A 25221-nucleotide genomic window follows, 5' to 3' on the forward strand; every position below is an offset into this window, starting at 1 on the left:
AAATCTGGTCAAGAACTCGGGACGAGCAAGCAAGAACCCTCGTGACATCGAGAACGAAGAGATTCATGTGAAACATTAAGATTCAACGAATCCCCTGAATTACCGATTTCTTCCCACCGACTTGGCAAACTTTACGACCCCGCTCCCCTTGAGCAAAACCGGGAATCCATCACTATCACCATTAACACCAGTCCTGACACCATTACCCAAAATGCACCAAGTTGTAATGACCTGTAAACACGGTCAATGACGGTGTAAACGTCAATTTGAATACTCATAAACGAGTGTTATTAAGATCCCTTTTTTATACACAAAAACCTCGATAGGCGAAGTGTAGAAAGTTGGAATATAAATAAATGGATATATACAGGGTTTGTTGTCGGGGGTTGTGGAGAATCAAACCAGAGAAGTTTGAGAAAAAAATATTCGTAACTTCAAGTGCAAACAGGAAAAGGGAAAGTAATTTTGTGTTTGAAATGCCACAGATATAATCGCTACATCCTTTTGCACTTGGGATAATTGTGAGCAAACCTGCCACCACCACCACCACTACCACTACCACCACCACGTGTATGCATACATACATACATGTATAATATATATTCATGCATACATACATACATGCATGCATACATATATGCATATATACATACATACATTCCTTGAAAATGTCTGAATAGACGAAACGTTCGGATCATAGTGTCATTTCCCGAGTGGTTTTCTGCGAAAACATACATATATGCATACATACATATAATAATTTGTTCTCTACGGAGCAACCCTCCAATGTCTTTTCGTATTTTACTTTTCATTTGACACTGCTCCAAAATAAATAGGTAATACACACACATATCGTATATATATATATATATATACATATATATACACACATATATATATATATATATATATATATATATACACACGGACATACACACACACGATTCGTGGCGCAGTGGTAGAGTTCCCGGTTGCCACTACGGCGGTCCGGGTTCGAATTCCACCCAGGGCTGAGATCTCTTCCAAGACCATGGTGAATCACACCCACACATGAACACAAACTTTTTTCATATGAATATTTCACGCTACAGCAAGGTCAGCAATTCTATATATATATTTCCGGAGGATTCTCTATTTCTAAGGATATTCTTTTTACACAACATGCACCAGCAGAGACGAATATTCACCCACGGTTACATATCACCATTTCCATGCCAATCCTTTTCGATGCTCCCAGGTCTTCACCCAGGATGCCTTAGCCACCCCCCCCGCCCCCCTCGCCCTCGAGGACCCGTATCCGAAGTCCCTCGATTCCATAATCTCCCAAACATCTCTTCATATAACGGCCCTACCTCCGTTTCTCAAAACTCTCCTGCCATTCCAATTCCCCCCGGTCATTCCAAGCCCGGTACCGATCTCTTTCAATTTCTCTTCTCGTTCCTCTTCGTCCCTGCTGCATTTCCTCTTTATCGACGCGTTCCCTCCAGCTCTGATTTAGTCTATCTTTACACACTTCACGCTTCTCTCGATGGAACATCATCCCCGTGCCTTGATGGTACAATGTAAGTGCGTACGTACATACATACACGTTCATATATACATACATATCCATACACAGGAACACGTACACACACACAAACCCTCCTGCAGGTACAAGCGCGCGCGCATACACACGAATTCACTGTTGACAGCGTAAATGTATGTTTAATGAAATACAATTTCTCTCTCCTCCCCCTATTTATTTATTTACTTATATCTTTATCTATTCATCTACTAATTTATCTATTTTAACCAGGACCACTTAGGCAATTCTAACCTAAAGATTTCTCTTAATGCACAAAACATTTTAGTAGATTCAATGAAATTCCAAATGACCGGCAGTTTCAGTTAAGACAACCTTTTGCCAAATTAAACAGTACGAGTATTCCAACCATTTGCTAAGCTGTTAAGAGTCTACAATGCAAATTGCAAACACTGGCTCGACCTTTAGATTCAGAAAAAAAAAGGTGAAATTTACTTACCTTCAGTTTACCGCTCTTGTTCCTGTAGTCATGTTTCGAAATCTCGATTTCAAAAAATTTAATTAATCCTGCCTTTCAGTCCGGAAGTTGGTTATCTGCACTAACCAATCAGATTCCTTGTGCCATGTTTTATTTCATACAAGCAACATGATCATTTGACCAGCACAAAAACTCACATAAAAAACGCTCACAATATCTTTAGTTTTTTTCTTTTATACGTGGGCGTTTTCGTACACTATTGTAAAACTTTTAATCACTTTAATCCCAGGGTCTATCTGGAGCCGAATAGAATCATGTGACGTTGAAGAAACTGCCGTATATCACACATTTCCTTCATACCATATCCCTTCGCTTTTGTCAGAATATTTCACTTCCAATAGCTTTGTTTATATCCTATGCAGTCATGTTTTATGGACTTGACGAAGACTTATGTACAGACCAATTTCCTCGGACAACGTTGTTCTATCTTGCGAATGTCGATGTATTTTTGTCTTACTGTATTGATGTATATATATATATTCCGCAATCTTCTCTACAGCTCGTCAATATTTTTATTGACTTCAATATTTCCATTTATTGAACGACAACTCACATTTCATCCTCTCACGTAATTATGTTTTCAAATCTAGCAATTTTTCTTTTAGTATGACATTCTCAATTGTAATGTCTTGCAGTATTTCTATTGACTTTGTCCCTCTTTTTCGTTTTCATCAAACGATCTGTTAATTTTCAGTCAAATTTCATTTTTACATTCGAGAACGATTTTTTTTTTAAGTTTCGTTCTTTGTCAGCTTTCAATGAACAATTAACGATATCGCTTTTACGAACGTCAGATTTCAATACGTTTCGTACACTTTCCTTTCGTTCCAGCTTCGGCTCCCAATTTCCCCCAATTCTCTTTATCTCTTTCATTATCACATGTTGTTTACTTATGGGGCGCTGTCTACGATAAACACTTTCTAGACTTGATCCTTTACAATTTCGTTCTTTAATTCGATTTTATCTTTTTACACTCTTTCACACAAACGAAAAAATTCACAGGCTCAAATTGTTTATTTCAGAAAAACGCTGACGTTTATTTATCATTCGTTTTTAATATTTTGCATTCCAGATTCAATTAGGATTTGTATTCTTTATTTGCAATCTTTTCTTCGTTCGTCTTCTTTGTTCCATTGCATTTTGATTCTCCATTCAATTGAATTCCAAAACGTTTATCTCAAAATTTCATAAACGTTTTTAACAATCTACATTTATCCTTGGATATGTTTCTTTCAAAACGTTTCTTTTTCAATCATTGTCGTCATTATCATCATTATTATTATTATTGTCATCGACACTTGCCTCTTCCATTATGATATTCGTTATCGTAACTAACATGATCAGCGTCACAAGCAGCGTGAGAACTACAGAAGCTATTATTATCAACACTAATATAGATGTAATAATTGTTACAACTAGAAGGAGCGCCTAGACGATTTGCAGTTCATTACAACTTCCCTCGTAGCCGCCGCCTGCTCGGGAACTTGAAACCTAGATACGAATTCTAGGCAGAGGAACAAGGTGAGAAGATGAGAGGGTGAGAGGGTGAGAGGGTGAGAGGGAGAAAGAGAGCAATTAGAGAAGAGAACAGAGAGCAGAGAGAAAAAGAGAAAGAGAGGGCAAAGTGAGCAGAGACCACAGAGAAAGAGAGAGGGAGAAAGAACAAAGTGAGCAGAAACCAGAGAACAGAGACAAAGAGAGAGGCAGAGAAAGCAAAGAGAAAGAGAACAAAGACAGCAGGAGAGAGCAGAGAGAGAGAGAGAGCAGAGACCAGAAAGCAGAGAAAAAGAGAGTAAGGACAGCAGACTAGAGAGCAGAGAAAGGGAAAAGAACACAGAGAACAAATAGAGAGAGAGAGATCGGAGAGACAGGCAGATAAAGAGAGAGAGAGAGAGAGAGAGGGGGGGAGAGAAACAGGGTACGATAGAGTGAGAAAGGAAAAAACGTGTATAACAGGAGAGGGGAAGAAGAGGGGAGAAAGGGGATACGATAGAGGTATATGATGGAGAAATGGCAGTTTCTGTCCGAAGCGTGTATCGAAATAAAAAAAAATAAAAAAAAAATCTAAAATCTGGATTCCAAAGGAGTTGTCTGACGAGACAGGAATAGATAGCAATGCAGGAAGAGGAAGTATGCAAGGTAAGTTGTGTTCACTGAGATTGACACTATATGTTAAGAATTCCAAAGTTTTCCAAGTGCCAAAGTCTTCTGAGTGTCAAAGTATTCTAAGTACCAAGATATCCTGAGTTACAAAGTATTCTGAAAGACAAAATATTCTGAATTCCAAAGTCTTCCAAGTGCCGAGGTCTTCTGAGTGCCAAAGTATTCTAAATACCAAGGTATTCTGAGTTACAAAGTATTCTGAATGACAAAGTATTCTGAATGGCAAGGTATTCTAAGTACCAAGGTATTTTGAGTGACAAAGTATTTTAAGTGATAATATTCTGAATGATAGAGTATTCTTTGTGCCAAGATATTTTGGGTGCCAAGGTTTTCTGAGTAACAAAGTATTCTAAATGACAGAGTATTCTGACAGAGTATTCTGATTGACGGGTATTCTGAGTGGCAAGGTATTCCGAGTGAAAGTATTCTGAGTAACAGGTTATTCTGAGTGACAGGGTATTTTGAGTGGCAAGGTATTAAGTGTGCCAAGGTATTCTGGGTGCCAAGGTATTCTGAGTGAAAGTATTCTGAGTAACAGGTTATTCTGAGTGACAGGGTATTTTGAGTGGCAAGGTATTAAATGTGCCAAGGTATTCTGGGTGCCAAGGTATTCTGAGTATCAAGGTATTCCGAGTACCAAAATATTCTGGGTGGCTAAGTATTCTGAGTGTCAAGGTATTCTGGGTGCCGGCACCGAACTCGTGAGGACGAAAAGGAAGAGGAGGAGGAAGAGGAGGAAGAGGAGGAAGAGGAGAAGGAAGAGTTGAAGTAGGAGGTGGAGGAGAGGAGGAGGAGGAAGAGGAGAAGAAGGAAGACGAAGATGAGTAGGAGGTGGGAAGAGGAGGAAGAAAAGGAAAAGGAAGAGGAGGAGTAGGAGTAGGAGGAGGTGGAGAATTACGATCTGGGAAACAGAGGAGGTATGAAAAAGAAAGAGAAGAGTTAAGAACAAAAGTTAACTTGACTGACGATGATGCCCGGAGACGACCGCCGCAACAAGAAGTGAATAAAGTCTTGTCGGAAATATTCGAAGGAGGCGGTCAGGGACAGAAACAGAGGCGAGAGAGGAGAGCAAAAGCAATCTGAACAAAATAAAACACACAAGAAAAAAAAAACACGAAAAGAAACTCGCGAAAAAAAATTGCGAGAAAAAAATCGCGAAAAAAGAGATACGCAAACAAAAAGGGTGGGCGGGGAAGAAAAATATGAAAACGCAGATTAAAACCGACGAAAAAAGAAATATATTCTTACTGAGATAACTTCGAAATAAATCAAACCAAATTAAAAATGTTCTGGATAAAAGCGAAACGGTCCTTCACAAAATTAGATAAAATAAAATAAAATAGAATAAAATAAATCAATAAATAAACACGGACGTGGAAGCCAGAGAAGAATTCACGCTAGGGAAAGAAAACGGGAGGCGTGGGGATAATTGTAAAGAAAACCAAAACTAAGAAAAGAAAACGGAAAAACAGAGCGACGCCCTCAGACGACAGACAAGACAAATGGCGGTGGGTGTCCACTTTAGGGAGAAGTGAAAATGGAGGAAAACAAAATAGAGGAAAACAAAATGGAATACGAAGGAAAGGACAGGAGAAAAGGAAGACGATAATGTTAAAGGGGGGAAGGGAAACTAAAGGAAAAAAAAAAAAAAAAAAAAAAAAGGGGGATAACAAATACTGTAGTAAAGGGTAAACGGCGTGTGTGTGTGTGTGTGCGTTAACGTTCAAGATCGGAAAACAATATGAAGAACTAGAGTCTGTGCCTGTCAGTAAAGACTACAAGACGAAGGAACGTAAAAAAAATAATAAAAAAATAAATAAATAGATAAAATAAAAATATATATAAACGAAATGTCCAAAAGAGATGTCTGCAAAGCAAGAGTGTGAGAGAGAACGACGGTTAAGTTGAAATATAAGGAGGACAGAAGAGGCAGAGAAGTCTAAAGAGGAAAAGTTATGGTAAACGAAGAAGAAGAAAAAAAAATCGAAGATTTATAAGTATGGCAAAAGGAAGTGGAAGGGACACAGCAGGAAAGAGAAGGTAAACAAGGTGGGGAAAGGGAGGTTTGGGGAAAGAGGGTTGGGGAAAGGGAGGTTTGGGGAAAGGGAGCTTTGGGGAAAGGGGGGTTTGGGGAAAGGGGGGGTTTGGGGAAAGGGAAAGGAAGGGGAAAAGAGAAAAGTTACTGAGTTGTTTGAGAAGAGGCGAGGAGGGAGAGAGTTGGGGAATAGGAGGGAGAGGGAAAAGAGAGAGAAGAAGAAGAAGAAAAAAAAAATTGTTCAAGAAGACGCGAGGAGTCTCAAGTCCCAGGCGAGTGGGAAGGGCAACCCAGATTGAGATCAGGGAAGGCACCAATCAATTCTGGAATCTGGTGAAACGGAACAAAATGGACTGGAGGTGGCCTGGAAGGAAGGCCTGGAGGGAAAGCCTAGAGGGAAGGCCTGGAGGGAAGGCCTAAAAGGGAGGCCTGGAAGGATGGCCTACAGGGAAGGCTTGGAGGTAAGGCCTGGAGGTAAGGCTTGGAGGGAAGGCTTGGAGGGAAGGCCTGGAGGGAAGGTCTGGTGGGAAGGCCTGTAGGGAAGAAGGGGCCAAATGAGGAAGACTGAGGAAGCCGCAAGGACACAGGCTTTTAGATACACTAGGAAAGAAAGGAAGGGGAGTAGAGAGGAAGGCGAGGAATGAGTAAGGCAGAAAGGAAGTAAGGTATAAATGAAGGAAGTCGAGAATGAAGTAAGGCGGAAAGGATGTAAGGCGCAAATGAAATAAATCGAAAATGAAGTAAGACGGAAATGAAGTAAGGTGGAAATTAAGTAGGGTGGAGATGAAGTAAGGCGGAAACGAAGTAAGGCGGAAATGGAGGCTGAAAATAAATAAGGCGGAGATGAAGTAAGGTGGAATCGAAGTAAGGCGGAGATGAAGTAAGGCGGAAACGAAGTAAGGCGGAGATGAAGTAAGGCGGAAACGAAGTAAGGCGAAGATGAAGTAAGGCGCTGCACACAGACGGACCGGCCACCCTTGTATCCCCGAGTGCGGTTTCGTTATCGGCTAGTTTCGCACACTCTGCTCTCTTATCTAACTCCTAGTGAAACTGTAATTAGACCACAAGACCATTTTAACTTTGGCGATGAGAATTTACTGTCGCCTCAGCATGTGCTTATGTACGCAAGAATGATGCAAGTAAGTTTTAAGATAATACTAAAGATTTTTTTTTTTTTTTTTGTAAGACTTTTATAAGGCAGCTTTGTTTGTTTGTTTTTTCAAGTCAATGATGCTAGGAATCTGGGGAGAAGATTGGGATGTGGTTGACTATACTGTAGTGTACAATGAGCGAATATGTGTGTGTGTGTGTGTGTGTGTGTGTGTGTGTGTGTGTGTGTGTGTGTGTGTGTGTGTGTGTGTGTGTGCGTACATGTGTGTGTGCGTACATCATGTGTGTATGAATGTGCTTGTGTGCGCGTGCGTACATCTAGGTGTGCGTGTGTGTGTGTGTGTGTGTGTGTGTGTGTGTGTGTGTGTGTGTGTGTGTGCGTGTGTGCGTACGTGTATGTGTGTTAGTGTGTGTGTGCGCGCGTACGTGTGTGTGTTAGTGTGTGTGTGCGCGCGCACATGTGTGTATGTATGTGTGTGTGTGTGCACGTACATGTGTCTATGTATGTGTGTGTGTGTGTGTGTGTGTGTGTGTGTGTGTGTGTGTGTGTGTGTGTGTGTGTGTGTGTGTGTGTGTGTGTGTGCGTGGGCTTGTGCATGCGTGCACGTGTGAATTATGATTAAGGTACCACAAAAATTCTCCCAAAACTCCAATAACTATATGAAAATAGTGAAGACTTATTACATTGAGCTTTGGCTTAAAAATAAACAAATATATAAACGAATAAATTAATGAATAGATAAGAATTAATAAATAAAAAATATTCCACGCGAAGGTGTAAAAAATATATTAGATATACTGTTGTGTGTCATTTCTGTATAGCACCAATTGACCTGATATCCAATTAACCTCAGTTATGTGTTACCCAATTGGACTAACCCTTATCAAGGACAAATTATGTTCCCTAACAGCCTCCCATTTCGTGCAATTAGTCAGTTCATTTCTACCACTAATTAACACTTTAAATGATCAATTAGAAAAAAAATAATTTCAAAGTTATATATGAATATATCAGTGTGCTATTTCAGGAGTAATCATATAATTGCCCCAGTCGTATTTACATATCTTACCTCGATTTTCTTTCTATTTTGTTTCAGAACGAATAGAGCGTAATCACGGGGACAAATTGCGTTCATTCTCAACACAACACTCCACTGAGGGTAACCTCATTAAAGAAACAAACTTTTCTTCTTCGGTGCAATCACAAGTGAAGCGGTAATCTCGTTCAACCATTCTTCCGCTTACGATTATTCGACTTAGGAATCTTCGAAGTTACGATGGGTTTCTCAGAGCTAAACCCCATCGTAAGTCGAAGGATACTTGTAAACAGCAACCACCCTCGAGTGGCATGTTCCTCACAATGCCACTTCCGACTGACGCTAGAGGATTTGGTTCGCCTGGCGCCAGACGGTTTGGTTCGCCTGGCGCCAGACGGTTTGGTTCGCCTGACGACAGACGATTTGGTTCGCCTGGAGCCAGACGATTTGGTTCGCCTGGCGACAGACGATTTGGTTCGCCTGGCGACAGACGATTTGGTTTTCCTGGCGCTAGACGATTTGGTTCGCCTGGCGCCAGACGATTTGGTTCTCCTGGCGCCAGACGATTTGATTCGCCTGGCGCTAGACGATTTGGTTCGCCTGGCGACAGACGATTTGGTTCGCCTGGCGACAGACGATTTGGTTCTCCTGGCGCCAGACGATTTGATTCGCCTGGCGACAGACGATTTGGTTCGCCTGGCGACAGACGATTTGGTTCGCCTGGCGACAGACGATTTGGTTCGCCTGGCGACAGACGATTTGGTTCTCCTAGCGTCAGGAGATTTGGTTCACTTCTGTGGCACCAACCAACCCCCCCTCTCTCAGGAGCCAAGGGGTTAACATGTCCTAATCGAGGGTTTGAACTTGAAGCCTCAGACCACTTTTAGCTGTTCTACTCTGCGATAACTTTATTGCAAGACACAAATAACCTTTGTTGCAAAAAGGCTGCAAAAATCTTCATTGCAAGCCTTCAACACATTTCACTATTGCAACCCAGTCCTCACGACATCCTTGGTCACCGATGTCATTGAAGAAAAAAATGAATAAAATAAAATAAAAAACACTCACTGCCACTATCTCCACGCAACACCTTTTTAAACCTGTTGAAAACGTATCACATCATTAGTTAAGGTTCAAGGTATAAAAACATCATGCGTTTTCTTTTAAGACTCCATCAACAAGATTCAAGTGACTGGAGTGTCACGGACCGATAGGGCCTTCGGCGAGTCACCCTAGAACACAAATTTACTTCGGCAGGTCACCCTAGAACACAAGTTTATTTTGGCAGGTCACCCTAGGAGACAAGTTTACTTCGGCAGGTCACCCTAGGACACAAGGTTACTTCCGCAAGTCACCCTAGGACACAAGTTTTCTTCGGCAAATCACCCTAGAACATAAGTTTACTTCGGCAGGTCACCCTAGGACACAAGTTCGATTCGCTGACACCCTAGGACATCAAATCACTTCATTGTCAACCTAGGACAGAAATTCGATCCACTTTTACCCTAGGACAAGTTCGATCCATTGTCACCCTTGGTCACACTTCGGTGTCACCTTAGGACACAAGTTCGGTCCGCTATCATACTAGGACAGACGTTCGATCCACTGTCCCCTTAGGGCATAAAATCACTTCGCTGTCACCCTAGGACAAGTTCGATTCGCTGTCACCCTAAGACACAAGTTCGATTCGCTGTCATCCTAAGACAAAATCATTTCGCTGTCACCCTAGGACAGAAGTTCGATTCACTTTCACCCTAGGGCAGAAGTTCAATTCACTTTCACCCTAGGGCAAAAGATCACTTCGCTGTCACCCTAGGGCACAAGATCACTTTGCTGTCACCCTAGGGCACAAGATCGATTCACTTTCACCCTAGGACAGAGGTTCGATTCGATGTCACCCTAGAACACAAGTTCGATTTACTTTCACCATAGGACACAAGATCACTTCGCTGTCACCCTTGGACAAGTTCGATTCACTTTCACCCTAGGACATAAGATCACTTCGCTGTCACCCTAGGACACAAGATCACTTCGCTGTCACCCTAGGACACCAGTTCGATTCATTTTCACCACACGATACAAGATCACTTCGCTGTCACTTTGGGACAAGTTCGATTCACTTTCACCTTAGGACATAAGATCACTTCGCTGTCACCCTAGGACACAAGTTCGATTCACTTTCACCCCAGGACAGAAGTTTGCTGTCACCCTGGGGCACAAGTTCGATTCACTTTCACCCTAGGACAGAAGTTTGATTCGATGTCACCCTTGGTCACGAGTTTGATTCAGTTTCACCCTAGGGCGTAGATTTGATTCGATGTCACCCTAGGGCAAAAGTTCGATTCACTGTCACCCTAGGATAGAGGTTCGATTCGATGTCACCCTAGGACAAGTTTGATTCACTTTCACCATAGGACAAAGGTTCAATTCGATGTCACCCTAGGACAAGTTTGATTCACTTTCACCCTAGGACAAAGGTTCGATTCGATGTCACCCTAGGACACAAGCTCGATCCACTGTCACCCTAGGACATAAGATCACTTCGCTGTCACCCTAGGACAAGTTCGATTCGCTGTCACCCTAGGACAGAAGTTCGATCCACTGTTACCCTTGGATACAAGATCACTTCGCTGTCACCCTAGGCCACAAGTTTGATTCACCTTCACCCTAGGACATAAAATCACTTCACTGTCACCCTAGGGCACAAGCTCGGCCCGCTCTCACCTTTTCCATATTAAAACTGCGGCGAGGAGGATGACTTCAGAAGCTATCGAGAAAATCAAAGACATGGCGGTAGAAACGGTCCAAAGGGTCTTTTAGATCTTACGTATTGGAGTTCGATATGGGAGACCTGCGGTGCCAAAGGTCCAGATGCGACGATTCATTCGATCAAACGTACGATTACGGGCACCAAGGAACCAGTAGCTGTTGCTTCGCCTTCTCCTTTTCCTCCTCCTCCTCTTCCCCCTCCTACCCTTCCTCCTCCTGTGTCATTTATTACTGTCAGAAAGTACACCAAATACTTGGCAACAAAAAATACCAATAACGTGGAAAACATAGTGCACCGAAACTTCTTGAAACCTGGTATCATTAAGCCGAAACTTTATAACTAATTTAAAGTTGAAGAATTACCAGGGGCTTTTTTTTTTCTCCAATATCTGATGAATTATTTTCCCCTTCATGATGGTTATTGATAGAATAATAACACAACCACACCCACCAATAACAGCTACATCCACCAACCACAACCACAAAGCTAATGTTGAACAATTAGTCTTACACTGTTCCTCTCGCATTCTACAGTCGTACGGGCCAGACTGGATTAAGTGACCGGTTACTTGTGGGCCGCGGGTCTTCTGTAGAAGAGACCTGGGGCAACGGGTTGACAGATTGTCGACAAAATACTTCATTCATCTCTGTGGTTAAGCAATTCTCGGTTAAACAAGAACTGGTTTACCAATAGAGAGATCAATAAATGGAGTAGACTTAGTAACCACGTAATGAGCGCTGAAACAAATGGCTGTTTTTAGAGTAAGTTAGACAACTTTATGGATGGGGATGATAGGTGGTCATGGACACGGAACTACCTAGTATAAGCCTTATGGTCTCTTGCAATCTCCATTCTTATGTACTGGATGCCATTGTTCTCATTCTGGTCGTCGCCAGGCGATTTTATTCATTTCCCTGGCCATCCCTTCCTCTCAGTAACTTAACATTACAATTACATATACTGTACAGTGGGAAACAAAAATATTGCAACATCCCATATTTTCCGTTGCGAAAACAACATTCATTGTTGATTACTTGACTCTTTCCTATACTGTATTTACTTTATACCGTGGTTTGTTGCATAGGAAAATACATCCAATACAGTCTAGCAATCATCACACTTGTGGTTGGAACAAGCGGGTGGGAAGCATAACTTTTGACATAGACTGTAGTTTTACATTTTCACTATGCATGATTAATCGCTACCGAAAAAGTTATTTTTCTTCTAACAAAACTAAATAATTTACGCTGTACATATTGTCAGGAAAAATACATTAACACATCAAAGGGTAATATGATACACAGACAAACGCAGGATGTTACCAAACTTTTGTCCACTACTGTAGTCCGCTGTCGAACTCTTGAAATATTCAAGATCGTTGATCACACCGAGTAAATGGCAGTCAGTAATCAGGCTCGGCAAGATTCAAGATCGTTTATTCCAGGATACAATGGAGAGGCGGCGCCCAGCGGGAGACCAATTAGTCCCTGACTAATTGGGCCAATATTCCTCTCCGATGACAGACTTTTACCTAACACTGTACCAACGATGTTGTCTTCAGGAACGCGTGCGTGAGTATGTGTATGTGTTTGTCTGTGTGTGTCTGGGGGTCTGCGTGTGTCTGTGGATATGGATGTGTGTGTGTGTGTGTCTGTGGGTGTATCCGTGTGGGTGGGTGTGCCTATGCGTGAGTGTGTGTGTGTGCGCGTGTGTGTGTGTGTGTGTGCCCCCCACCTCTCTCTTTCTCCCCCCAGTATGAGATACTGACTGCATCCGTTATATACAATCAACAGGCCAGGGACTTGAGTGGCACCCCCTACGGACCAGAACCACCAAGCATTCCTTTATTATTACGTACCAACGTTAATCTCCAATTGTCTCCCTGGGGGGATATCATGTAGAGGCTCAAGTTATAGACAACGAGAGACAATATTCTCCCCTCTCCCCTTTCTTCTCTCTCCCCCTTCCCCCCTCCCCCCTAATTCTGTGTCTTCTTCCGTCTATCCTCGGAGTAAATGACACTATTGATCTTCCAATCTCGTCTACATGTAATCAACCTTGCCTAACTATTCCCATTAATACTCGCCGGCAACTTTTTTTTTTTTTTTGGGGGGTGCGGGGGTGCGATAAAAGAATTGAACGAGGCGAGAGATGAGAAAGAGAGAGAGATAGAGACGAGATATAAGAGAGGAAAGAGAAAAAGGAGAGAAAAAAGAAAGAATAGGAAAGAGAAAGGGACAAAGAGAGGAGAGGAGAGGAGAGAAGGGAGAGGAGTAGGGAGAGAAGTAGGGAGAGTAGGGAGAGAAGTAGGGAGAGAAGAAGGGAGAGGGGAAGGGAGAGGAGAGGAGAAAGAGGAGAGAAGAGAGAGGTGAGGAGAGAGGGGAAGAGGAAACAGGTCGTCGACATCCAATACGTGAATCAGAATAAACCCAAAGTCGTTTCCCCAACATCCATCTCTCTCTCTCTCCCTCTCTCTTTCTACCGCCACCCTCCCCTCTCTCTATCTCTCTCTCTCTTCTTCGCATGTGAATTTCGCAAAGTCCGAAAGTCTCATAATGAGGACGAAATCCAATATTCGCTCAAAACCGCGTTTTTGCTCAAGAATTTATGAAAATTTATGAACTGCCTTTATGTTCTGTCGTTATATATTTCTTGCTCTGTTTCAAACGGATTGCCTCTTTGGCATATATATTCGGCAGCAGCCATCTTTCGAGGCCTAATCGCTGCTCCTGAATATATATATATATATATATATATATGCATGCATGTGTATGTGTGTATGCGTCTGTGTATGTATATGTGTGTATGCGTCTGTGTATGTATATGTGTGTATATATGTGTATGTATGTGTGTATGTACATGTATGTGTGTGTTTGTGTATACGTGTGTATATATATATGTATGTATGTGTGTGTGGGTGCGTGTATGTAGTATTCATATACAAGATTACCATTCTCTATCCCATGAATACTTCAGTCATACAGCATACATCCCCCGCCCTCTGTTCCCTAACCCATTCATTCCTAATGATGGAGTTCACACTTATTTATTCTGCCGCCAAGAGATTTCTTTTTAAATCCGAGAGACAGCCCTTCCTTTGACACTTCTAAAAATGGACAACAAATGGCCCTGCAATGAGGGGGAAGGGCTGGGCGAGCGGTGCCAATATGACAACTTTGGGTCCAAATCAAATCCGTATAAGTAAATTAAAATGAGAATAAATAAAATTAATAAACAAGTCAATAAATAATCAACAGATAAATGAATAGATAAATATATAGATCATAGATAAATGAATATAACTAAATGTGAATAAATACAAATAAATAAACGAATAGATAAATTGATAAAGGAAAAATAAATGAATAAATAAATCAGTAAACAAATGAATAAATGAATATAATAGAAATAATAAACGAAAACAATAAACAAGTATAAATTCATAGAATAAATAGATAAATTAACTTATTTATCTATTCATTTATTAATGAATTGATAAATACATAAAATAAATACATAAACAGACTTAATGAATAAATAGATAAATAAATGAATAAATAAACAAACAAGAATATACTCCGTATATCTCTTGTGTCTAGCCTTCTCTCTCTCTCACTCAGTCTTCAACTACCCTTGACTAGGCAACCCCGAAATAAGGAGGAAAGGGTATTTAGGTACATATACACGTTGGTTATGGATATTATCAGGCGATTTTATTCAGCCGAGGGTCGAAACACTCCGTTTACAACAAACCCAACCTCCATAGTCCCTTGCGTACCTGACAGTACCTTCCCTCTCATCATGCACGTCGCCAGGCGACTTTATTACAAGGTGTTCAACACCAGCCACCTCGCGACCGTTTACGTGAACGGTGTAATTTCGTGCGACCATACGCGGTGGCGAGAACAGACTGACGCAAATGTTCTCTCTGCTGTTCTTCAGAATGTTCTTCACCTGAAGTTGTGGAGGATCTTCCTGAAGCCTCGCGGTTATTCTAATTTATTCATGGAAAGAAAACAACGTCTTCTGAAGTAAGCATTTTCAGCGAAGATTCTCCTTACTGTTTCAGCTCCTGAACTATAGTGTCTGTGTTTAGACTTCATTATGAATTTCACGAACCACTATTTTTCCTTAAACGATTTCAATTTTTTTTTTCCAAATGAGGGGATAAACAGTTAAAATATTTTTCAAAAAATTCTTGGGAAATACTAATTAGAATAGAGAATAGTTAATTAGATAAATAGAAAAATATTGTACCCTTGTTTCCAGTAAGCACTCCTATTGTCTTCAAGTTGTTTTTAATTGCTTTTATCATCATCGTCTTCGTCATCGTCATCATAATTTCCAAGAACAGAAATCAACGACGGATGCCTACAAGTAGTTGTCTTGCGAGAGGGACGTCGGAATGAAGCATCTCCCTGTCGCGCGTCTTCACAGCACATCTAAACCCTTATCTCCCTCTGGAGGTGCAGCCCCGCGGGCCGATACCTTGTTTCCGGACTTGGCCCAATATATCAATACATTCTTATTTCCTCCTCTTTTTTCACCCAAGTCGACAATCGGCGATGATGAAGATGAAGAGGAAGATGATGATGATGAAAATGATGGTGGTGACGATGACGATGATGGTGGTGATAATGACGATTATGGTGGTGATGATGGTGATGATGATGATGATGATGATGATAATAGTGGTGATGATAATGATGGTGTTGATGATGATGGTGATGATGATGGTGGTGATGATGGTTGTGAGGATGATGGTGAGGATGATGGTGATGATGATGGTGGTGGTGGTGATGATGATGACGATGATGAAGATGATAATGATGAAGATAGTAATGATGATGGTGACGATGATGATAATGATGATGATGATGATGATGATGGTGGTGATGATTCTACGACGACGACGATGAATCTACTATTATTTCTACTAGTACTCCTATAACCTGGCGAATATTTCTTCCTGTAGAGATCTACTGGAATGGGGAACCCCCCCCCCCACCACCACCACCACCACCCCAGTCGTCCTGAGGACAATTGCCAGCTGGAGACTTCCAGTCAATTTAATTCTGGGCTAGTTATTGTCGTTTTGACTCCAATGCCCAATCCATTTTCGACTAACTGCTTACCTTTAATATGGAGCCATGAATTCGTTCCAAGTTATCTGAGAGACATTACACACAGTTCATTTGAACTTGGCGGGGGATTTTATTCGCTGATAGTTTATTTGTACTTTTATCTTCGCGTTTCTCTTTTTTTAACTTCCTGTTTTCCCTTCGTGTTAATTTATGCATTACAAAAATATAATTCAGTGACTTAGATAATATTTCTTCTAATACACACACACACGACTCGATGGCGCAGTGGTAGCGTTCGCGGCCGCCACTACGGCGGTCTATGTTCGAATCCCGCCCAGGGCTGAAATGTTTTCAGTACCGCTGCGTTGCGAGTCGTTACACCAACTATCCAAGGCGGGGAGTTAGGAAGGTTGGTGTGCATGTAAGGTCACAGCATTACCAATTGATAGGTCATATATGAGTAAGCTCTCTTCCGGAATGGAAATAGCTGTCAATCACTACCCCAACACGTGATCCAAGACCATGGTGAATTACACACACACACATTCGCCTTGCTAATATAACCAAAATATTGTACTCCTGAATCAGTTTCTCCACTCATTCCCTCCACTTCTTCCACCACAACCACCTCCGGTCCACGGGAGCTGTTTTTCCTGAACATTGTGGTACGCGGGGCATCAGTCTCAATATAGAGCAGCGGCGGCCCAATTAACTCCTCATCACTTAGCCTGCAGCAAGGCCTTCATCAAATTCAGCTAATGCTGTGAGCGCCAACCCAGCACCAGACACGAGAAAGGAGGACTAGGAGGAGGAAGAGGACGAAGACTAAGAGTAGTAGTAGGACTAAGGGTACGAGGAATAGGAAGAGGACAAAGAGGACTGGAAGAATTAGGAGAGGATGGGTAGGGGAGCAGAGAGGTGGGAGTGAGCAGAGGGACGATGGTAAGAAGAGTGGTGGGGGTGAGCAGAGGGGCGAGGGTGAGCAGAAGGGCGATGGTGAGTAGAGGGACAAGGGTGAGCAGAGGGTGGTGGTAAGCAGAGGGGTGGGGGTGAGGAGGAGGGTTGGGGTGAGCAGAGGGGTTGGGGTGAGCAGAGGGGTTGGGGTGAGCAGAGGGGTAGGGGTGAGCAGAGGGGTAGGGGTGAGCAGAGGGGTGTTGGTGAGCAGAGGGGTGGGGGTGATCAGAGGAACGAGGGTGAGCAGGGTAGTGGGGGTGAGCAGGGTAGTGGGGGTGAGCAGGGGGTAGGGGTGAGCAGGGGGGTAGGGTTGAGCAGAGGGGTGGGGATGAGAAGAGGGATGGGGGAGCAGAGAGGTGTGGGTGATCAGAGTGGTAGGGGTGAGCAGAGGGGTGTGGGTGAACAGAAGGGTGAGGTGGCGGAGGGGGGAAGCAGAGAGGCGGGATAAATTGAGAAAAACTTAGTTCCTGGCACCCTTGGGACGCACTCCCAGGCACTCCATTCAAGTCAGTCTGAGTCAGCAAGTCAGTCAGTCAGTCAGAGTAAGTCAGTGAGTCACACAATAAGATATGCATGGCTTGCTTTCGACTAAATGACGTGGGTTACACGAGGGATACTCAGCGAGGTGCCCTTCTTTACGGCAAAGTACTCCGGCATGTCACTTAGGACAACGCTGGCAAGTGGCCAACTTAATGTTCCAGTTGTCTACTGCAGGGACGACCCAGGAAATAAAGTAGGAGTTAGTGAGTGGGTGAGAGTGTTCAGAGTTTGTGTGTGTGTGTGTGTGTGTGTGTGTGTGAGTTAATGAGTGTGCGCGTGTGTAAGAGAGAGAGAGAGAGAGAGAGAGAGGAGAGAGATAATGTGTGTGTGATTCACCATTGTCTTGGATCACGTGTTGGACTCGTGATCGGCAGCTATTTCCCTCCCGGAAGAGAGGTCAGGGCTCATATATGACCGATCTATGGGTAATGCTGTGACCTGACACGCACACACACATCCAACTCCCCGCCCACGAGAGTTGGAGTAACGACTCGCAGCCATGTATATAAATGTATACATGGCACCTATTACTTTCTCCTTATATGGAGAGTAAAGATGAAACCATACATTAAGATTAATAGAACATCAAAAAACAACAACATTAACGACGACAACGACGACGATGACAATAATAGATAGAAATGCGGACAGTGTCGATATACGTCACTTTTATTGGGGGAGGGGAGGGGGAGGCCACTTTTTTCCTCGCTTTTACCAAGCCTAACGCCAAATTCCAAGCCCCCACATCTTTGCCATATGCTTAAAGCATAATGCGACCTTATTTCCTCGGGGCATAAGGTCCCATTCCACTGACGTGGTGTCGTACGGTCGAGTAGCCCGCAGGTCCTTATAAAACATACGAGTCTTTGTCTATGGCTGTCATCCCTTTCCCCCCTAACCCCCTAACTCCTTAACCCTTAGTGCAAAAACAAGAGCTTTTATCAAAGACATTGTCACTATCAGACGCTCCCCCCACCCCCCAACAGGACTAAAAGCTACTTTACTCGAAGGCCAATGTAATCCTTGCTTCACCCTTTTGTCCCTCTCCAACACCTTCTCCATCACTTTCTCCAACATTGACGTTGATTGATGGTACTCTTACTGCCTATCACCAACACCTGTTAACTCGTTCAACTTAACCCTCTTTCTCTATCGCGTGACACTTTTTTTGGCCCGACATCTCGGTTGGGAAAGGGTTACAATATATCTTCATTAATCCCTTTCATACATAGTGGTCTTTTTTCATATCGCTCTCTCTCTCTCTCTCTCTCTCTCAAAAAAAAAAAAAATCTCGCAATACAATGGCCCAAAATTGCATTATGTCCACTCATTTTATTCTGGTTAACCTCAGGCGATTTTCTTCAGGTGAAAAGGAATATCTGCCCATTGAAAGACATGGCAGCACTTTCAGGATTAACATTTCACAATATCCAGTATTTCACAATAATATTGACAATATCGGGATGATATTGATAGTCCGGGAGGAGGTTAAACAGTACAGTCAATATATGTCTTAGGTGCTGAACCAGCCAATGACTTAACCGTGCTTGTCCACTTTCTCCTAATTACCCTCTTCTCTGACAATGACTCCTACTTAATGAACACGTTTGTCACAATCAAGTTAGCCAAACCCATTTAAACCCTTTGGCTTTATCGGGTGGACAAAGGCTTCAAGAAGCGTCTATCAGAGCGGAGGGGGTTAATACCAACCCCTTAGTTACCGTAACACTCCTTAAGCCGATTAAAACCTCCAGGGGTTAACCAGGATAAACACAGTAATGAACACGTTGTGTCACAATCAAGTTAGCTAAACCCATTTAAACCCTTTGGCTTTATCGGGTGGACAAAGGCTTCAGGAAGCGTCTGTCATAGCGGAGGGGGTTAATCCTAAGCCCTTGGTTACCACAACACTCCTTAAGCCGATTAAAACCTTCAGGGGTTAACAAGGATAAACACAGTAAAGAGCGCCTTCGAAGTGGGACGAAATTTAGTCAAATCTGTCTGGCAGTCCATTGCGGAGCGAAAAAAGTTTCGGAAATGGATTTCATCTAAGTTGTCCGCTCCTCCTTGGGCGTTCCCTTGTGGCCTCAGTGAACCCGGAAAGGGGTACTGGCCTGACTACTGACCTACTGACGACTGTGACGCCAGTTCACCGTAATGTATACAGGGTGGTAATCTTTTTATTTATGCTGCCGTCAGGGGATTTTTTTATTATTCTCGGTGACACCGTTTCAGTCAAGATTACTTAATTTCTATTTATTTTCATATTTACGAGTATTTTATTTCAATTTCATTTTATTCTATTTTATCTTTATTTTAATTTTCTTTTATTATTAATTATTATTATCATAATTCTCTCTTTTTGTGTGTGTGTGTGTGGGGGGGGTGCAATATACTAACATACATTCTTTCTCTTTGTTACTTTCAGTGACCTTACCAACTTACTTTCATTTGATGCTGAAGTTTATATTCACGACTGTTCTCACGAAACAAGTTACTCTAAACCAACTCCTTCAGTGAAGGAGGGACCTATGACGTGAACCTGCAAGATGGACGGCAGAGAGGATCATCTCCCCACCTCCTACTAGAGGTGCAGCCCCGAGGGGCTGGTATCTGGTCTCTGGACGGGGCCCGAGGATCTCCACGTCGACTTAAGGAGAAATGGCAACCGGGGACTGATCGCTTCTTGCTAATATAAGCTGGCGACATAAAAACAACTAGATCTCTATGGGAGAGACCGTTGCCAGCCACTGTGGGGCTGCGGGTGTTCCTCAAAGCTGACTAAAATCCTATGGCGTAAATGATGCTGTAATGCCTGCCATTTATTTATCTATTCATTATCATTTATTTATAAATTTATTCTTTCTTATCTATTATTTTTATAAACTATTATTTGTTGGTTTATTATTTATCATTACATATTTATCTATTTCATAAAAAAAAATCATAAATGTACTATATTTTTTCTATTCATTTTTTCACATCCGACCTAATTAGGGACCAAAAGGTCTCCAGTCAGCATGCTCTTCCTTTGTAATCCTTAATCCTTTGTAAAAAATTAGGCTGAACATAATTTTTCTATATCATTTGATCAATTTTCATTCCTTTTTATTCTCATTTTTCGTGTGTTTATCTATCTTAATTATTTTATTTATTAATCTATTCATCTATTTCATCTATTTATTTATTTGCCTTGTTTATCTTATTTTATTTTTTTCTTTATTTTTTATTCACCTATTTTGTTATTTATCGCAAAACTTTCCTATCTGAGGTCATTGCTACGGTTAGGCAATTATTCACTCAATTTATTTAAACTAAAGTATTTACTCATCAATTATTTTTACGGAGGATGAATAATTACATGCATCAAGCCGGAAAGGACTAAGGAGACGTTCCAAATCGCTCATGTAATAATATGGCCGTATATCATCCGAATCTAATTACCACCGGAGCCCAGATTTTTATAAGAGATCAAAGTATAAGGTGCCAGGATCGCGTGTCTGAGGGATGGAGCTCATGGGGCGCTGGACGTCATGCATGGGGGGCCAGGTGTTATGTGTGGGGCACCAGGTATCATTTGTGGGGCGCCAGGTGCCATGCGTGGGGCGCCAGGTGTCACGTGTGGGGCGCCAGGTGTCATGCGTGGGGCGCCAGGTGTCATGTGTGGGCGTCAGGTGTCATGCATGGGACACCGGGAGTCACGAGATGGGCGCCGGACGTCACACGTAGGGCGCCGGGCGTCAAGTGTAGGGCGCTAGACGTCATGCATGAGACCCCGGGAGTCACGAGTTGGGCGCCAGACGTCTTACATGGGGCGACGGGCGTCACGTGTAGGGCGCCGGGTGTCACGCGTGGAACGGCAGACCTCACGCGTGGGGCGCCAGACCTCGCGCACCCGGCGCCCTTACGAACTTCACGAATTGGGCGGACCCATGACCAGGCGACCAGGTGTCACTCTAAATATAGACCGAAAGCGTCATTCGATACGATGCTTGAACACGCCGGCAATCGAGAAGCATTTGGGATGGAAAACGGAGATGTTAAAATTTAGTCTATTTATTTTATTTACTATTTTATCTTTTTCAGGGCGCCACGTCGCGTCGTTCGTTTTGTTTAATTTATTCGTCCGAACGAAAATATTTGTATTTGGTTACGGTGGTCCGAAATATTCTAAGCTTTTTGTTGAGCGAAATTTATCTATTTATTTATTTTGGTGGGTCTGTTCTGCTTTTCGCCATATTAACCTAATTTATATGATTATCTGTTTCTGTATATCTATCTTTACTTATTTAGGGGGGGCATTTGTGCTTTTCGCCATATTAGATTCATTCATCTGTTTATCTACATATTTATTTACTTATTTTAGGATGACTCATCAGACTTTATTCATCTTAAAACAAGACCCTTGAACCACGAATTAGCAGATAAATAAATAAATTAATTATTAATATATGTAAATAAATACTAAAACAAATACATAAACTAAGTAGATAAAGAGATTAAATCAATATAGATAAATAACTAAAATTAGATAAATGAATAAATAAACAAATAAGTATATACGCCGTATATAAATTGCATCTAGCCTTCTAGCCACGCAGTCTTCAGCTACAAAAAATCAATATGTTAACGTACTTCATATACTTTGTCCTGACTAAGGGAAAGCATTTTCACTCATTTCAAGGGACGAACCCCTGATTGAAAGTTGCCTTCAGCGATCGAGACCCTATTCCGGCTGGGGTTCAAGTCCTTAAGTATCAAAATATATATATATATATATATATATATATATATATATATATGTGTGTGTGTGTGTGTGTGTGTGTGTGTATATATCTTGGCTGGAATAGAATATTTCAAAGGCGTCACCGTATTAAGAGTATTAATGACCCCCGGGCGTCCGGTCAAGACCGCAACTGTGCAGCTGTTCTTGTACACGTTAGGCAATTACACGTAAACGCGTGCCGATCTGGCGCGCTGGTGTCCATCGGTAAAGAGGAGAATGACCAAAATGATACACGGGCTCATAAATCTACCTTACGAAGAGAGGCTTAGGCACCTTAACTTACACTCTCTGGAAAGACGCAGAGTGTGGAGTGATCTAATAGAGGTGTTCAAGTGGATCAAAGACTAACAAGAGTGACGCAAAGGTCATCATATCAAGACAACAGGGCAGGACTCGCAGTAATGGATTTAAATTGGACAAATTCAGATTTAAGAAGGAAATAGGCAAGAACTGGTTTACTAACAGGGTGGTCAACGAATGGAATAGATTTAGTAACCTTGTAGTGAGTGCTGAAACTATTGATTGTTTTAAGAATTAGACAACTTTATGGATGGGATGACAGATGGTAATTTACATGGAACTACCTAGTGTAGGCCTTATGGTCTCTTGCAGTCTCCTTCATTCTTATGTTTTTAATCGCGGTTAACAACACGAGGACCCGGGTTCGAGTCCAACGGGCGCTGGGGACAGTTTCTTCCTTAATGAGGTGTGCGTGTGTGTTTTTAACTTCGCCACACTCCCCTTAAGGATGGCTGAAAAAAAAACCACTCCTCTTAAAGGAGGGGGAAGAACCTCACTCCCCTTAAAGGAAGGGGAAGAACCTCACTCCCTTTAAAGGAGAGGAAGATCCTCACTCCCTTTAAAGGAGGGGGAGTAGACCCCACTCCCCTTAAAGGGGGGAAGAGCACTACCCCCTTAAGGGGAGTATTATAAAAAAAAAAAATCCTTTAAATGGGGGAGAAAAGATCCCAATCCTCATAAAGGAGGTCACCCCACTACCCTTATGGGAGGAAGACCCAACTCCCCTTAAAAGGGGTGATAACCCCACTTCCCTTAAAGGGGCTGATAACCCCCACTCCCCTTAAAGGGGCTGATAACCCCCACTCCCCTTAAAGGGGGTGATAACCCCCACTCCCCTTAAAGGGGGTGAGAACCCCCACTCCCCTTAAAGGGGGTGAGAACGGGTTCTGGACCCAAGGGCGAATGAATTAATCCCCCCCCCCCAAGTGGATGTCAACCGGGGAGGACTCGAACCCGTAAATTCAGGGACGCAGACCAAGCACGCTAACCCTGAGCCATCATAATCCCCCAATTCCGCCTTTAAACCCTTTGGCCTTATGCCCTTTAACGTTGGGATTGGGAGTCTGGAAAGCGCAAAATCATTTACGCTAGCTATGGGGTCATCCCAATACTGGTGGAATATACGCACATACGCACGTACATGCACGCATACATATATCGAGAAAGAGAGACGGAAAAGGGGAAAGAGGGGCGAGGGAGGAAGATGAAGAGGGGTTTGGTGAGGGAGAGGTGGTAAGGGAGAGAGGGAGAGGTGGTAAGGGAGAGAGGGGGAGAGGGAGGGAGGGAGAGATGGGGAGAGGGAGGGAGAGATGGGGAGAGGGAGGGAGAGATGGGGAGAGGGAGGGAGAGATGGGGAGAGGGAGGGAGAGATGGGGAGAGGGAGGGAGAGATGGGGAGAGGGAGGGAGAGATGGGGAGAGGGAGGGAGATATGGGGAGGGAGAGAGGGGGAGAGGGAGGGAGGGAGAGGGGGAGGGAGGGAGATGGGGAGAGGGGGAGAGGGAGGGAGGGAGATGGGGAGGGAGGTAAGGGGAGAGGGAGGGAGGGAGGTAAGGGGAGAGGGAGGGAGGGAGGTAAGGGGAGAGGGAGGGAGGGAGGTAAGGGGAGAGGGAGGGAGGGAGGGAGGGAGGGAGGGGGGAGAGAAGGAGGGAGAGGGGGAGAGAAGGAGGGAGAGGGGGAGAGGGAGGCGAGAGGTAGGAGGAGGGAGGGGAAAAGTGAGGGAGTGGGAGAGGGAATGGGAGAGGGAGGGAGTGGGAGAGGGAGGCGAGAGGTGGGAGAGGGAGGCGAGAGGTGGGGGAGGGAGGGAGGGGGAGAGGGAGGCGAGAGGTAGGGGAGGGAGGGAGGGGGAGAGGGAGGCGAGAGGTGGGGAGGGGGGGAGAGGGAGGCGAGAGGTGGGGGAGGGAGGGAGGGGGAGAGGGAGGCGAGAGGTGGGGGAGGGAGGGAGGGGGAGAGGGAGGCGAGAGGTGGGGGAGGGAGGGAGGGGGAGAGGGAGGCGAGAGGTGGGGGAGGGAGGGAGGGGGAGAGGGAGGCGAGAGGTGGGGGAGGGAGGGAGGGGGAGAGGGAAGCGAGAGGTGGGGGAGGGAGGGAGTGGGAGAGGGAAGCGAGAGGTGGGGGAGGGAGGGAGAAGGAGGCGAGAGGTGGGGGAGGGAGGGAGAGGGAGGCGAGAGGTGGGGGAGGGAGGGAGGGGGAGAGGGAGGCGAGAGGTGGGAAGGGAGGGAGGGGGAGAGGGAGGCGAGAGGTGGGGGATGTGAGGGAGGGGGAGAGGGAGGGAGGGGGAGAGGGAGGCGAGAGGTGGGGGAGGGAGGGAGGGGGAGAGGGAGGCGAGAGGTGGGGAGGGGGAGAGGGAGGCGAGAGGTGGGGAGGGAGGGAGGGAGGGAGGGGAG

General features: G+C 43.8%; 1 protein-coding gene across 2 annotated transcripts in view; it reads right to left on the bottom strand.

Moving 5' to 3' along the window:
* The window catches only part of LOC143029621 (uncharacterized), a 181124-nt gene that overhangs the window by 148077 nt on the left and 7826 nt on the right, over window positions 1-25221 (bottom strand). Inside the window, exons 2-3 of one of the 2 annotated variants that reach the window (XM_076192369.1) lie at window positions 9474-9505; window positions 2022-3564 (exon numbers count right to left, since the gene is read on the bottom strand). The gene's annotated coding sequence lies outside the window, so the exon portion shown is untranslated. Of the gene's footprint in view, window positions 1-2021; window positions 3910-9473; window positions 9506-25221 lie in introns of those variants that run through there. The other variant, XM_076192370.1, reaches the window with a different exon arrangement.

The sequence above is a fragment of the Oratosquilla oratoria genome, chromosome 11, assembly GCF_046742065.1.
Source record: "Oratosquilla oratoria isolate Oo_2021 chromosome 11, ASM4674206v1, whole genome shotgun sequence".
Classification (NCBI taxonomy): Eukaryota; Metazoa; Arthropoda; class Malacostraca; order Stomatopoda; family Squillidae; genus Oratosquilla; species Oratosquilla oratoria.